Consider the following 12,854-nt stretch of genomic DNA (forward strand, 5'->3'; position numbering starts at 1 on the left):
CGATTTAGATTGTTAAAATTCGATATGGAGTGAGCCCCACAACTAATCCCAAATTTTACAAATAAATGAGAATCTTTTTGGATAAAGGCTCTTTCTATATATAGATTATTTATGGACTAAGTCGTGTTCCCTTCATGATGCCCTAGTTGTTGTGATTTATTTGTACAATTCAAATGATGGCCTTATGGCTTTCCAGGTGTTGTGATTTGGTTCTGAACTGTGAGCTGCAGCTGGGAAAAGTTCTTGATCGATAAAGAAAGGTAGTTGGAGGTTAGCAAGTTTTGATTGGAGAAGTTGAGGTTTTACCATAAAATTAATTGACAATATAAAAAGTTCAACCTCTTATAAGCATATGCAATGTCCCTCATTTCATCAATGATTGACAATATGGAGAGTCCAACCCTTTATAAGCACATGCAATGTCCAACCTCTTATTAGCACATGCAATGTCCCTAATTTCATCAATGATTGGCAATATGGAGAGTCCAACCTCTTATAAGCACATGCAAGGTCCCTCATTTCATCAATGTGGGATTCATTCTCAATGCATGTGGCGAATTTTCAAGCCTAACACGTGGACAATACAACTCGGGTAATGTGGAGCTTGTGTGAGAATTCACACGTTGGACAATCTACTCTGATACCATGAAGAAGTTGAGGTTCTACTATAAAACCAATTAGCAATATAGGGAGTAGCCCAACCTCTTATAAGTACATGCAAAGTCCCTCCTGTCATCAATGTGAAATTCATTCTCAACATTGATCAAATGCCAAAATTTGGTGAGGCTAGGGTGAAAAGAGAAAGATTATAGGATTTAAAACAATCAGACTTGACCGTGTCAGAATATGTGTTTGTGAAAGGGAGAGATTCTTAGCTATTCATATTGTTTGTACCATACTTGACCAATCCCGAAACTACCGAGCACCGGCCAACGCTATACTGTCAAGGACCCAGAAGAGTTCCCCTCCGACCAGGAGGCCAATCACTACTCGACACGTGTCAAGATTAGAAGCCAATCAAAGCGCAGCACGTGTCGACATCAAGAACCAATCATAACATGACACATGTCAATGTGACAAAGCTACAAGTTTTTCTATAAATAGGGGTCATTCCCCCACAATATTGCCTAATGTCATTTTGTACTAAACTATTCACTAGAACTCACTAAATTGAGAGCTTGATCCTTTGTATTTGTGTAAACCCTTCACAATTAATGAGAACTCCTCTACTCCGTGGACGTAGCCAATCTGGGTGAACCACGTACATCCTGTGTTTGCTTCTCTGTCTCTATTCATTTACGTACTTATCCTCACTAGTGACCGAAGCAACCAAGCGAAGGTCACAAAACCTGACACTTTCTGTTGTACCAAAGTCCTCGCTGATTTTGTGCATCAACATTTGGCGCCGTCTGTGGGAAACGACACTTATTCCTACTCTCTTCAGCTGTGTCAAGCTGGTTTCTATCATTCGTACACTTTCTTTTGATCAGGCATCCCTCTCCAACATGGGAAGCGAAGGAAGCCACAGCACACAGAATGACACCCCCTTTGCACATAGTGCGAAACAACGAAAGAAGGAAGGAAAACGAGTTCTTCTTCAAGCTAAAGTCGATGAGTTGGAAGCTCAGAACAACAAGATAGCAATGAGGAATGAGGTCCTCCAGGAGCAATATGAGAAGCTCTTCGAGACACTCCACGAAGCTAGGCAAGCTCAGACACGCGAGCTTGTTGCCCCCGTGGAAGTCAACCATCAACTGGGTGCCCTCCAACATGGAGGGTCACATGCATTCGACATAGATATCCCTGATAGGGAACAGATTACCCCTCGATTTGATAATCAACATGAGGCTTCTCTTAACCCAGTTGCTTCGACCCGAACCATGAGAAGTGGAGGGAGACACCTCTTTGCTGAAGGGGCAGAAGGATCGAAAGCCGTCTTTCGCGATTGTCGGGATTTCCTGAAGCAACGTCGAGAGAATTCCATCCATATAAGCTCAAAGATTAATGACCCAAGGATTTCTGAGAGACTCGGTCCCCTGCCACGGCCCAAGCCGGCCACCAATTTGGGGAAGGGGCAACAAGTCCTAGAGAGACATGAGGGTACAGGGGACTCAGAGGTGTTCCGACAGACATACCCTGGAAGCCAGTACAGCGAGTCCAGGGAAAAATCACATGCCCTTGATCAAACCTTCCTAATTCCAATAGGAGATGGAGATTTACGAAAGAAAGCTCCAGTGACACATAACTCCGCTCAGGACCCCCTTGTCCTACAACTTCTTGAGGAAGTAAACAAGTTGAAGGCTGAACGTCAGGTTGAAATACCTGACTGGAACCAACCCAGGCCTGTCCCTCTTACAAGGAGGATCCTCAACACCCCCCTTCAAGCAAAGACAAAGTAAAAGCTTGGCTTGCAACTTTATACTGGAAAAGAGGACCCGATTGAGCACCTTAACCTCTTTGAGTCCACCATGGCATACCGGATGCACACCGACGAAGAGCGATGTCTTCTCTTCCCCTCCACCCTCTCTGGTGGAGCTCTAAATTGGTATTGTCGGCTTACACCTGAGACGATAGACTCATTTGAGGAATTGAGGAAACTATTTGTTTCCCAACACATTTTCCAAACCGATCGCTTGCACTCTGCAGATGACTTGTACACTATCCGCCAGAAGCCAGACGAGTCATTACGTATGTATGCTGGCCGCTTCAGCCATGAATACTCCCGGTGTGCCGAGGCAGACGACAAGACTGCCCTCAAAGCCTTCACGGCAGGCTTACGTGATTGTTTCTTTAAATACATGATCAATGCCAATACTTGGAAGACTTACTCTGAGGTGATGGCGCAGGCTTATAACCATGCCTCCGCCGAGGCAAAGACATATCAGGAAAAACCCCCTACAACCATCCTTTATCAACAAGTGGGAGGTGGAAGCCAGACTCACCTAAATGAGAAGACCTCGACTTTCCAAACAGCAGTGGCACCTCCCCATGCCTTGCATAATGATTCACCGAATCAACAGACATATCAATTTCAAGGCAAGAGGAAGGATTTCCATCCTCACCACTCTCATTTCAGTAAAAAGAGTAAGGGACACTATCCCGATAACCAAGGGTATCGCCACAATAACGCTCGCCCCCAGGCAGTCAATGCAGTGGGTCAAACCCGCGTCAAGATACCCCCTACCCCAAGGTATGAGACATACACGCCCTTGAATGCCACATGCGCGGCCATTTACCCCAGCATAGCTCACCTGATACCAAAGCCAAAGCCGAGGCACCCAGATTACACGCCCCCGAATAACGCGGGCATGTTTTGTTGCTACCATGAGCATAACGGCCATGATAGCGAGAAATGTATCATCCTCCGTGATCGTATTGAAGCTTTGGCACGAGAAGGAAAAATTGATCAATTCCTTCTTCACCCTCAAAGGGATAACCGTAACCAACGCCAGGTGAATGTCATATATTCCATAAGCGGCGGCACACCCATATCTGAATCTTCCAATAGGGCCATGAAAAACAGTGAACGAATTCTGAGGCCTGGCCACCAAGTGTTTCACGTGGAAGACATCAGGGGAGGGAAGTATCAAAAGCCTAACTGGGATCCGATATGTTTCTACCTTGAGGAAGAAAGAGGCATCATCTACCCTCATAACGACCCATTGATCGTGGAGGCTCACATAGCCAACTTTGATGTTCGACGAATCCTCGTAGACACAGGGGCTTCGGTCAATATCATGTTTGCCGAAGCTTTCAGGGCACTCAGTGTAGCTGAACACTTGCTCGATCGCTCGATTTCTCCTCTGATAAGCTTCTCCGGTGATATCGTGCAACCCTTAGGGAGCATACATTTACCCTTTACTATTGGTACATGCCCTTACACGGCTACCATTACCACTAACTTCCTAGTGGTTGACTGCCCAACGACATACAATGTCATCTTTGGGCGCACAGGCATCAATGATCTCAAGGCTATGGTATCCACGCATATGCTGTTGATGAAATTTCCAACCCCCCATGGCAACGGCTACATCAGAGGAGATCAGCTTAGTGCACGATCATGTTACAACACTTCAGTTAAGCAACAACACTTGCCCGGACCCAAGGAAACCCTGTCTGTACATGACCAAGTCACAAAGACCAGCCTAGATGAAGCGAACTTGGATCTTCCTGATAGCAACAATCAACCCGATGATCCTCGAGATGACTCTTTCACCCAGCAAGCCCAACCTGCTGAAGAGTTGGAGAAGGTACCTATCTCAAGAGATCATCCAGACCGCATGGTGAATATTGGCACCACATTGTCACCACCCTTTCGGTTAGCATTGATATCTTTTTTGAAAGAGAACACTGAAGTCTTCGCCTGGTCATACGAGGACATGCCAGGCATCTCTCCCGATGTCATCTGTCATCGTTTGAGTATTGACCCCAAGATCAAGCCGGTGAGACAGAAGCGAAGATCTTATGACGCTGAACGATACGAGGCAATGAAAGCAGAAGTTGAAAAACTCAAAGGCATAGGCTTTGTCCGCGAAGTCAATTACCCGACATGGGTAGCAAATGTGGTCCTTGTTAGGAAAAATCCGACCAAAGAAAGTCTTTCGCTTCAAAAGGTCTTGTGGAGGATGTGTGTTGACTACACCGACCTAAACAAAGGGTGTCCGAAAGATAGTTTCCCTCTTCCTCTTATTGACAGGCTTATAGACTCTACGGCAGGGTGTGAGCTCTTGAGCTTTATGGACGCTTATTCAGGATACAACCAAATCCTCATGAACCCCTCAGACCAAGAACACACGGCCTTCACTACTGACAGGGGACTATATTGCTATAAAGTCATGCCTTTCGGCCTAAAGAATGCAGGAGCAACTTATCAGAGACTGGTCAATTCAATGTTCGCCGAACAAATTGGGAAGAACATGGAAGTTTACGTTGATGATATGCTAGTCAAAAGCAAACATGCTGACCAACACATCACCAACCTATCTGAAACTTTCACCATTCTAAAGAGGTATCGAATGAGGTTGAACCCCAACAAATGTGCCTTCGGCGTGGGCTCTGGCAAATTCTTAGGCTTCATGATTAGCCAACGAGGCATTGAAGCTAACCCTGAAAAGATCAAAGCAATCCTCGACATGAAAGAGCCAATAACTTCAAAAGACATCCAAAGCCTTACTGGCAAGGTGGCAGCCTTAACCAGATTCATCTCTAAGGCCACAGACAGATGTGCTCCTTTCTTCAAAGCACTCAAGGGAAATAAGAAGTACATTACATGGACGGAGGAATGTGCCAAGGCATTCAGGAACCTCAAAGAGTACATGAGTAAAGCCCCTCTGCTCTCCAAACCAGAAGTTGGTGACACTCTCATCATCTATCTATCGGTTTCGGCTTCAGCAGTCAGTTCTGTTCTTATTCGAATGGACAGTGGTGTCGAACGGCCCGTCTACTACGCTAGCAAGGCCCTACAAGATGCGGAGACACGATACTCCAACATTGAGAAATTAGCTCTAGCATTGGTCATGTCTGCTCGGAAACTTCGCCCTTATTTCCAAGCACACGCCATCATCGTGCTTACCAATCACCCTTTTCGACAGATACTCCAGAGTCCTGACACGTCTGGACGAATGATCAAATGGGCGATAGCATTGGGTGAGTTTGACATCTCCTACCAACTAAAACCAGCCGAAAAAGGTCAAGCAGTAGCAGATTTCATCGCCGACTTCACATATCCTGTTGACATTGCTTCTACACCTGAAGCAGTAGCTTTATTACCATCGGAAGCTCAGAAAGTAGAATCAACGACCTCAGCATGGAGTCTGTATGTTGATGGCTCATCCAACCAACAAGGCTGTGGAGCGGGACTAGTCTTGACTACGCCCGACAAAGTAGCAATGGAGTATGCTCTTCGTTTCAAATTCAAGGCATCAAACAATGATGCCGAGTATGAAGCCCTTCTAGCAGGATTACGTTTGGCCAAACACCTCGGGGTTAAACAAATTGATATTTTCAGTGACTCCCAATTAGTGGTCAACCAGGTTACCAACAACTTTGATGCTAAGGACAGCTCCATGGCAGCATATCTTGCGCAAACACAACTTTTGCTCAAGCACTTCCACTACCAGATCACCCAAGTTCCTCGAGCGGCAAACAGTCATGCAGACGCCCTGGCTCGCCTCGCCTCAGCTGTGGAAGACAAGATTGGAAGAAAAATTCATGTTGAACTGTTGGCAACACCAAGCACCATGGCCGCAGAAGTATGCAACTTACAACAGGGGGATAGTTGGATCACCCCGATCTATAATTTCCTTGCTCATGGCACCCTCCCAAATGATAAAGTCCAGGCTAAGCAAATTCGATACAAGTCTACCCGCTACCTGATCATCAATGATCAACTCTATAAGCGAGGTTTTAGCCTGCCATACTTAAGGTGTCTTACGCCTGCCGAGGCGGAAATCGTCCTTCGGGAAATACATGAGGGAGTCTGTGGAGATCATGCTGGATCTCGGTCCCTAGCACACAAGACTTTTCGCCAAGGATATTACTGGCCAACACTCCACCAGGATGCCATCAAAGTATCCCGCTCATGTGACAAATGTCAACGATATGCGACTATTCCTCATTCCCCTCCAGAGCCTCTTACTCCTATGATCAGCCCTTGGCCCTTCGCCCAGTGGGGACTTGATTTGATCGGCCCAATGCCGGCAGGGAAGGGCAAAGTCTGTTACGCAGTCGTTGCAGTGGACTACTTCACAAAGTGGGCCGAAGTAGAACCCTTGGCAACCATTACTGAGGCAAAGATAGAAGACTTCGTGTGGAAGAACATCCTTTGTAGATTCGGCATTCCCAATGCGATAGTCACTGACAATGGGCGACAGTTTGACAACAAGAAGTTCAGGTTGTTCTGCTCTAAGTTCAACATCAACTTATGCTTTGCCTCTCCAGCTCATCCCCAGTCTAATGGACAAGTTGAGGCCATCAACAAAATAATCAAGCGCACTTTGAAAACCAGCTTGGACAAAGCTAAAGGCTGTTGGCCAGAATTTGTACCCCAAGTTCTTTGGTCATATCGCACTTCATATCGGACTTCAACAGGAGAAACTCCATTCTCACTTGCCTTTGGCACAGAGGCGGTTGTCCCTGTTGAGCTCGAGCAAGCAACATTCCGAGTCCAGAACTACATTCAAAGTGAAAATGACAAACAACTCACCCTCAACTTGGATTTAGTCGAGGAACACAGAAACCAAGCTCACTTGAGGAATGTCGCCTACAAGCAGCGCATCTCCAACTATTATGACTCTAGGGTCAAGCCTCGTTCTTTCAAAATAGGAGACTGGGTCTTAAAGAAAAGATTACTCTGCGACAGAGTCCCGAGTGAAGGCACACTTAGTCCAAACTGGGATGGACCGTATGAAGTCATTGGCATCAGTCGCCCTGGCTCTTACACACTTAGAAGCTCCGATGGCAAGACCCTTGGCCATCCATGGAACGCTGATCACTTGAAGTACTACTACAAATAGACTCACGATGTACAAGTGTTGAGCTATAGCCGTTCGGCATCCTATGTAATGAAGGCCATTTGGCAATGAATTCAATAAAGAGGTAATTTAGCCAACTCAGCCCTCACTCTTTTACATTCCTAGCAATGGAACACTCAAGTGTTGAAACCTCAAAGCAGATATATCCAACACGAAACAAAATCTAAGTATGTGTCGACAAGACTATACAAAGAAAGGAACAACCAAACAATGGCTTATATCCAAACAATAGATCTATTCATACATAGCCAAACATGCATTAATAATAGTGCAAACACTCATAAACACCTAAAATCCAAAACTCTCAAGCTTATAACATGGGCACATGTTATACACACATCAGACTACTACATCCAGAATACATGCAGATAGTAAAGACACTGCTATTCATTCTCATCTGAAGCCGAACCCCTGGCAGTATCACTCCGCGTCCTACCATCATCCTCTGCATCCCCAAGATCCTCTTCACCATGCTGAGTCTGTGCATCAGCACTACCTTCATTATCAGACTCATCTTCGCTGCTAGGATCAACAGCAAGGACAAATGTCTCGCCCTTTCGATGATGCTCATCTATATCTTCGTGGTATTTTCGAAGAATGCTCCCATCATCATAACGATCAAGGACGGCCATCCATTTCCTTTTTTCAAAGCGAGCTTCTTGAGCACAGTAGGGTTTAATAGCAAGATGAAAGGTCGAAAAACTTACGTATTCTTGCACAGCAGCCTCCCTTTCAGTTGGAATGCTCTTCTCCAGTTCAGAAATCTCAACTAAGGCACCATCCAATTCTCCCATAACCTTGGATACCTCCAAGGTAGCCACCTCCAACTGTTTTTTAGTAGCCTCAAGCAATTTCTTAAGCCTTAGGTTCTCACCATTTCGCCTTTTCAAGCTCTCCATGGTTTCGTCCTTCAGTTGGAGAGCCTGAGTCAAAAGTCCCTTATTCCTTCGGGCCTCGTCCACAAGCTGCTTATTCTCCTTCAGTTTTGCCTTGTACCGCTCAACCTCTTGCAGTCTGTCGTGATACTCGGCCATGACCTGCATGGCAAGATGATCATCACTACCTAAATAATGATAATAAAGAGGAAAAAGTAAGGAAATGACAAAGTAACACTCACATATGAAGACAGCTTCAACATCCGGTCGCAATCCGATTCATCCTTAGCTAAGGGCTCTCCGAGCTCATCGAAGGCGAATCGACGCCCTGCCAAGCAATTGTTGATATCCCCAAAATCCTTTGGCCGCGTGGCAACCCTCAGGTCCTTCCACGGGACACTGTCAGCTCTTTCCTTGCCTTTCCCCTCATGGCGGGAACCAGGATCACTTTCCTGGACAGTGTGCTCTATAATAAGAGGAGGAGGCAACAGTCGGCTCCCTTCTCCTGCAACTACGGCAGCAGCATTTTCAACGGCCTCGACTCCAGTCTTCCTAAAGGCAGGCCCCTTAAGGACCCCATCTTGGGACTTAGGTCTAACGGATGGTTCCCCTCGGAACTTATGAATTTTCTTATGCGGTAGGATGTCTTCCGAAGGAACTAACACTGGTGCTTTCCTTTTATTGGTGCTAGTCCCTGTTTTCTTGCTTACCTTCTCCACTGCATAAGGAAAATCAAAATAAGAAATACAACTTTCCAAATAAAGTAAGGAAAAGAGCAAAGTTTACATGAAGGATACAACTTACTCGATCGTCCCTGGCTCTCGGAAACTAAGGGTTGGAAACCGTACCGACGAAATAAGGGTCGTAGCTTGCTTAAGTGTCTATCCTCTTTGGGCACCCTCAACACCTTCTCTATGTCAGATAGCTCCTACCCAAACAGTTTGATGGTGCCCCGCGTCACTACATGAAGCAAAGTGTTAGAAGCAAGAAAAGACCACAACAAATAGCAAATAGTACGAACGGTTGATACGTTACAACCTACAGTCTGGAAGTGAGTAAGCACACGTCGCTCAGGCGTGACACCCTTATCATACTCCCAATCATTATACAGAAAGCACCAACGGTTTTTCCATGTGTAGTATGCCTTTTTCTTACCATACACAATACGCTCTCTCTCACTCCGACATGCACACTCGGCATAACCAGTGCATGATTTTGCTGGGCGCATCTTGTAACAGTAACGCCACTGATGGAAGGAAGGCTCACACAACCCACACTCCATCCAAATGATATAAAATCCAATCAAAGTATCCCAGAAACCAGGATTGAGTTGCCCAGGTGCATATCCGATCAAAGATAACATCTTTTGCAACCACGGATGTAAAGGTAGTCTCACCCCTAAAGTCAGTAATATCTGGGTGTAGAACATAACATGACCCTGGGGAGGCTCAGAAGGCCATTCTTCATCATGTACCAAACGTATCCCTACACTACGAGGGATATTACATGACTGCCTTAGCGCCTCAACCTGCTTCTCATTATCTAACAAGTTATTCTTTAGATGGTCTGCTGTGAACTCAGAGCGAACTATGGGTATGGCATCAAAAATAACCCCCTCACCCAACGCCATAGAGGAAGAACTAGCAATAGCTAAAGTTTGACGGTTGGGAAGATCATCCAATGTTTCTCTAGTACAGGACTCTAACAAAGACCCTGAAGACTCCGACATTGCAGACTCAGACTTAGAGCTAAAGCTAGAAGAGCCCTCATCACTAGAACTTCCAGGCTCTGACATCTACAATAAGAAGAAACAAATTCTATCACTACATGCATGATCAAAACATAAGGAAGTTCCTATATTACCCACATGAAGATGGTGCAAAGCGATGCCGGAACCCTTCTCAATCAGAAAGCAATCCGTCTTCCACAGTCACTACAAAACAAGCAAATGAAGACCGTGTCAAGCGCCAAAAAAAAAAAAAAAAAAAAAAAAAAAACAAAAAACAGCTTCATCCAAAAAGCTTCACCCGAAAAGCTTCACCTCCAAAACTTCACCCAAAAAGCTTCATCCAAAAAGTTTCACCCAAAAAGCTTCACCTAAAAAAGCTTCACCCAAAAAAAAAAAAAAAAAAAAAAAAAACTTCACCTCCAAAAAGCTTCACCCAAAAAGCTTCACCTAAACAAGCTTCACCCACAAAGCTTCACCTAAAAAGCTTCACCCACAAAGCTTCACCCAAAAACTCCACCCGAAAAGCTTCACTTAAAAAAGCTTCACCTACAAAGCTTCACCTAAAAAAGCTTCACCTAGAAAGCTCCCTCTACATACTTTCACCATCAAAGCTTCACCTAGAAAGCTTCATCTACAAAGCTTCATCTACAAAGCTTCACCATCAAAGCTTCACCTAGAAAGCTTCAACACCAAAGCTTCACCTACAAAGCTTCAACACAAAACCTTGCTCCAAATAAACAAATTTTGTTCACAAAACCCAAGATGCCCTTGAACTTGTACAAAAACACTTGGGTAAACATAAACATTTTTTGTTTTACACCCACAAGGGCCCAAAATCTTCCTTCTTATTTATTCACTTATATATGTTCCCAAACATATTATAATAGATCCAACAACAAGCCAAAGTCCCAGGTTTCTTAATGGACAAAAGTACAAGCAATTCATCAATAATGAAGGTGCTACAAAAATTGGAATCTGCCCCAAAATAGAAATCCAACCCAAGAGACTTTTTCTCTCTCTCCCTCTTCCGCCTCCTTTCATCTATCAAATTTCTGCAACCTCTGCTCTTCTCCAATGGAGCTGAATTTTGGACACCCTATATTTTTTGAGCATATGAACAACTTTCAAGAAGGAACCATTTCTGTTTGAGCGACGGAAATTAAAGTGTTGAAGCTCCAAACATGACAGTCGGATTCTTGCAGATTTCGAAGCTGCTGTGATGTTTCGAAGATCTGGAAATATTTAACCATTAGTTCATTCTGAATTTTTGATATGTTATGAAAGAGACGATGAGGAACAACTTCAATGAAGAAAGCATGCTGATCTGAACAATAGAAAATGGAGTTTCGACGCTCACAACAAATCTGACAGGTTGACAGAAAAATAATAACCAGTCATTCATCATACCTGAATTTCTTGAGTTATACAGCTCCGAGAGATCTCAATTTTGGATATGTTGTAGTTCACAAGTTAAGGAACAACTTCGATGAAGAAAGTATGTTGATCTGAGCAAGAGAAAATGGAGTTTTTGAAGCTCACAACAAGTCTGACGCGTTGATATACAAATGACGAACAATCACTCATCATACCTGAATTTCTGGAGTTGTACTGCTCCGATGGATCTCCAATTCGGATATGTTGTAGTTCACGAGCTAAGGAACAACTTTCATGAAGATGGTTTTGCGATCTGAGCCACAGAAAATGGTGTTATATTGAAGAAAAGCTAAAGGCAGACTAAAGGAAAGCAAAAATGGTAAAGCAAAGCAAAAGAAAAGCTAAAGGAAGACAAAATCATGGCACATGATAATGAGTCATACCCTACCCCTCATTGGATTCGAATACACCCATCCTCCAAAATCATGACAAAGGCCACATTATAGATATCTGTACAAACATTCCAAAGAAAAAGGGAGGGAGTAAAAAAAAAAAAAAAAAGGGCCTAGGCCTCCACTTCTTTGGGCCTAACACATCTTCATAACAAAAAAACAATATATGAAGAAAGAGCCCTGGGTTACCACTTCGAAAAGAAACAAGTGAAGTTTTCCTACTCATGACATTGACTACTAGCTAGACACCTCATTCGGCAACTCTCTTCGCCTGAAGACTTGGGGGACTCCCACCATATGCTACTGCACCTTGATACTCGGCAGTCTCACAACCACTCAGTGACTTGGATTTTTCAAGTCTCCAACCGAGAAGTTTTCCTCACTCGGGAAATTAAGGGAACACTACCTCAAACTACATGCTTCACTCACAAAGCTTCAACAATACAGGTTTCAACAAAAGCAAAAATTCAAAGAACTTTATGAAGAAGGCTTTGGTGTATTTAACACAATATGTTGAAATGAAGCAAAGCTTATTTATTAATATTTTCGATAAGCCACAAATATGTACATATACATGAGTCAAAATAAACAAACAAAAGGGAGCCTTCACAAAGGTTGCTTAGGGGAAGTCTCAGCAGTCGGTAGAGCCCCAGAAAGAGAAAGCACCGGAGGGTGGTTATCCGGAGCCTCAGTACTTGACAAAACCCCAGAAGGAGGAGGCATTGGAGGTTCATCATTTGAAGCTTCATTACCAGGTACAGCCCCCAGAGGACGAAGGCAATAAATGTCTTTGGAACAAACCCACAAACCGCTGATGATCAAGTAAAACCTTACCATCAGATTCCTTCATCTGGTCAAGCTTCCTCTTCATGTTTGTAGCATAGTCATGGGC

The 12,854-nt window shown here is 44.3% G+C and overlaps 1 long non-coding RNA gene across 1 annotated transcript; it reads right to left on the reverse strand.

The window, feature by feature from the left end:
* Positions 1–10,963: 10,963 nt before the first annotated feature.
* Positions 10,964–11,866, reverse strand: LOC139197597 (uncharacterized). The gene is made up of 3 exons (XR_011583109.1): positions 11,726–11,866; positions 11,544–11,641; positions 10,964–11,368 (listed from the first exon to the last, which is right to left on the reverse strand). It is a non-coding gene; the product is annotated as an uncharacterized lncRNA (long non-coding RNA).
* Positions 11,867–12,854: the final 988 nt, after the last annotated feature.

This window comes from Malus domestica, chromosome 07, assembly GCF_042453785.1.
Source record: "Malus domestica chromosome 07, GDT2T_hap1".
Taxonomy (NCBI): Eukaryota; Viridiplantae; Streptophyta; class Magnoliopsida; order Rosales; family Rosaceae; genus Malus; species Malus domestica.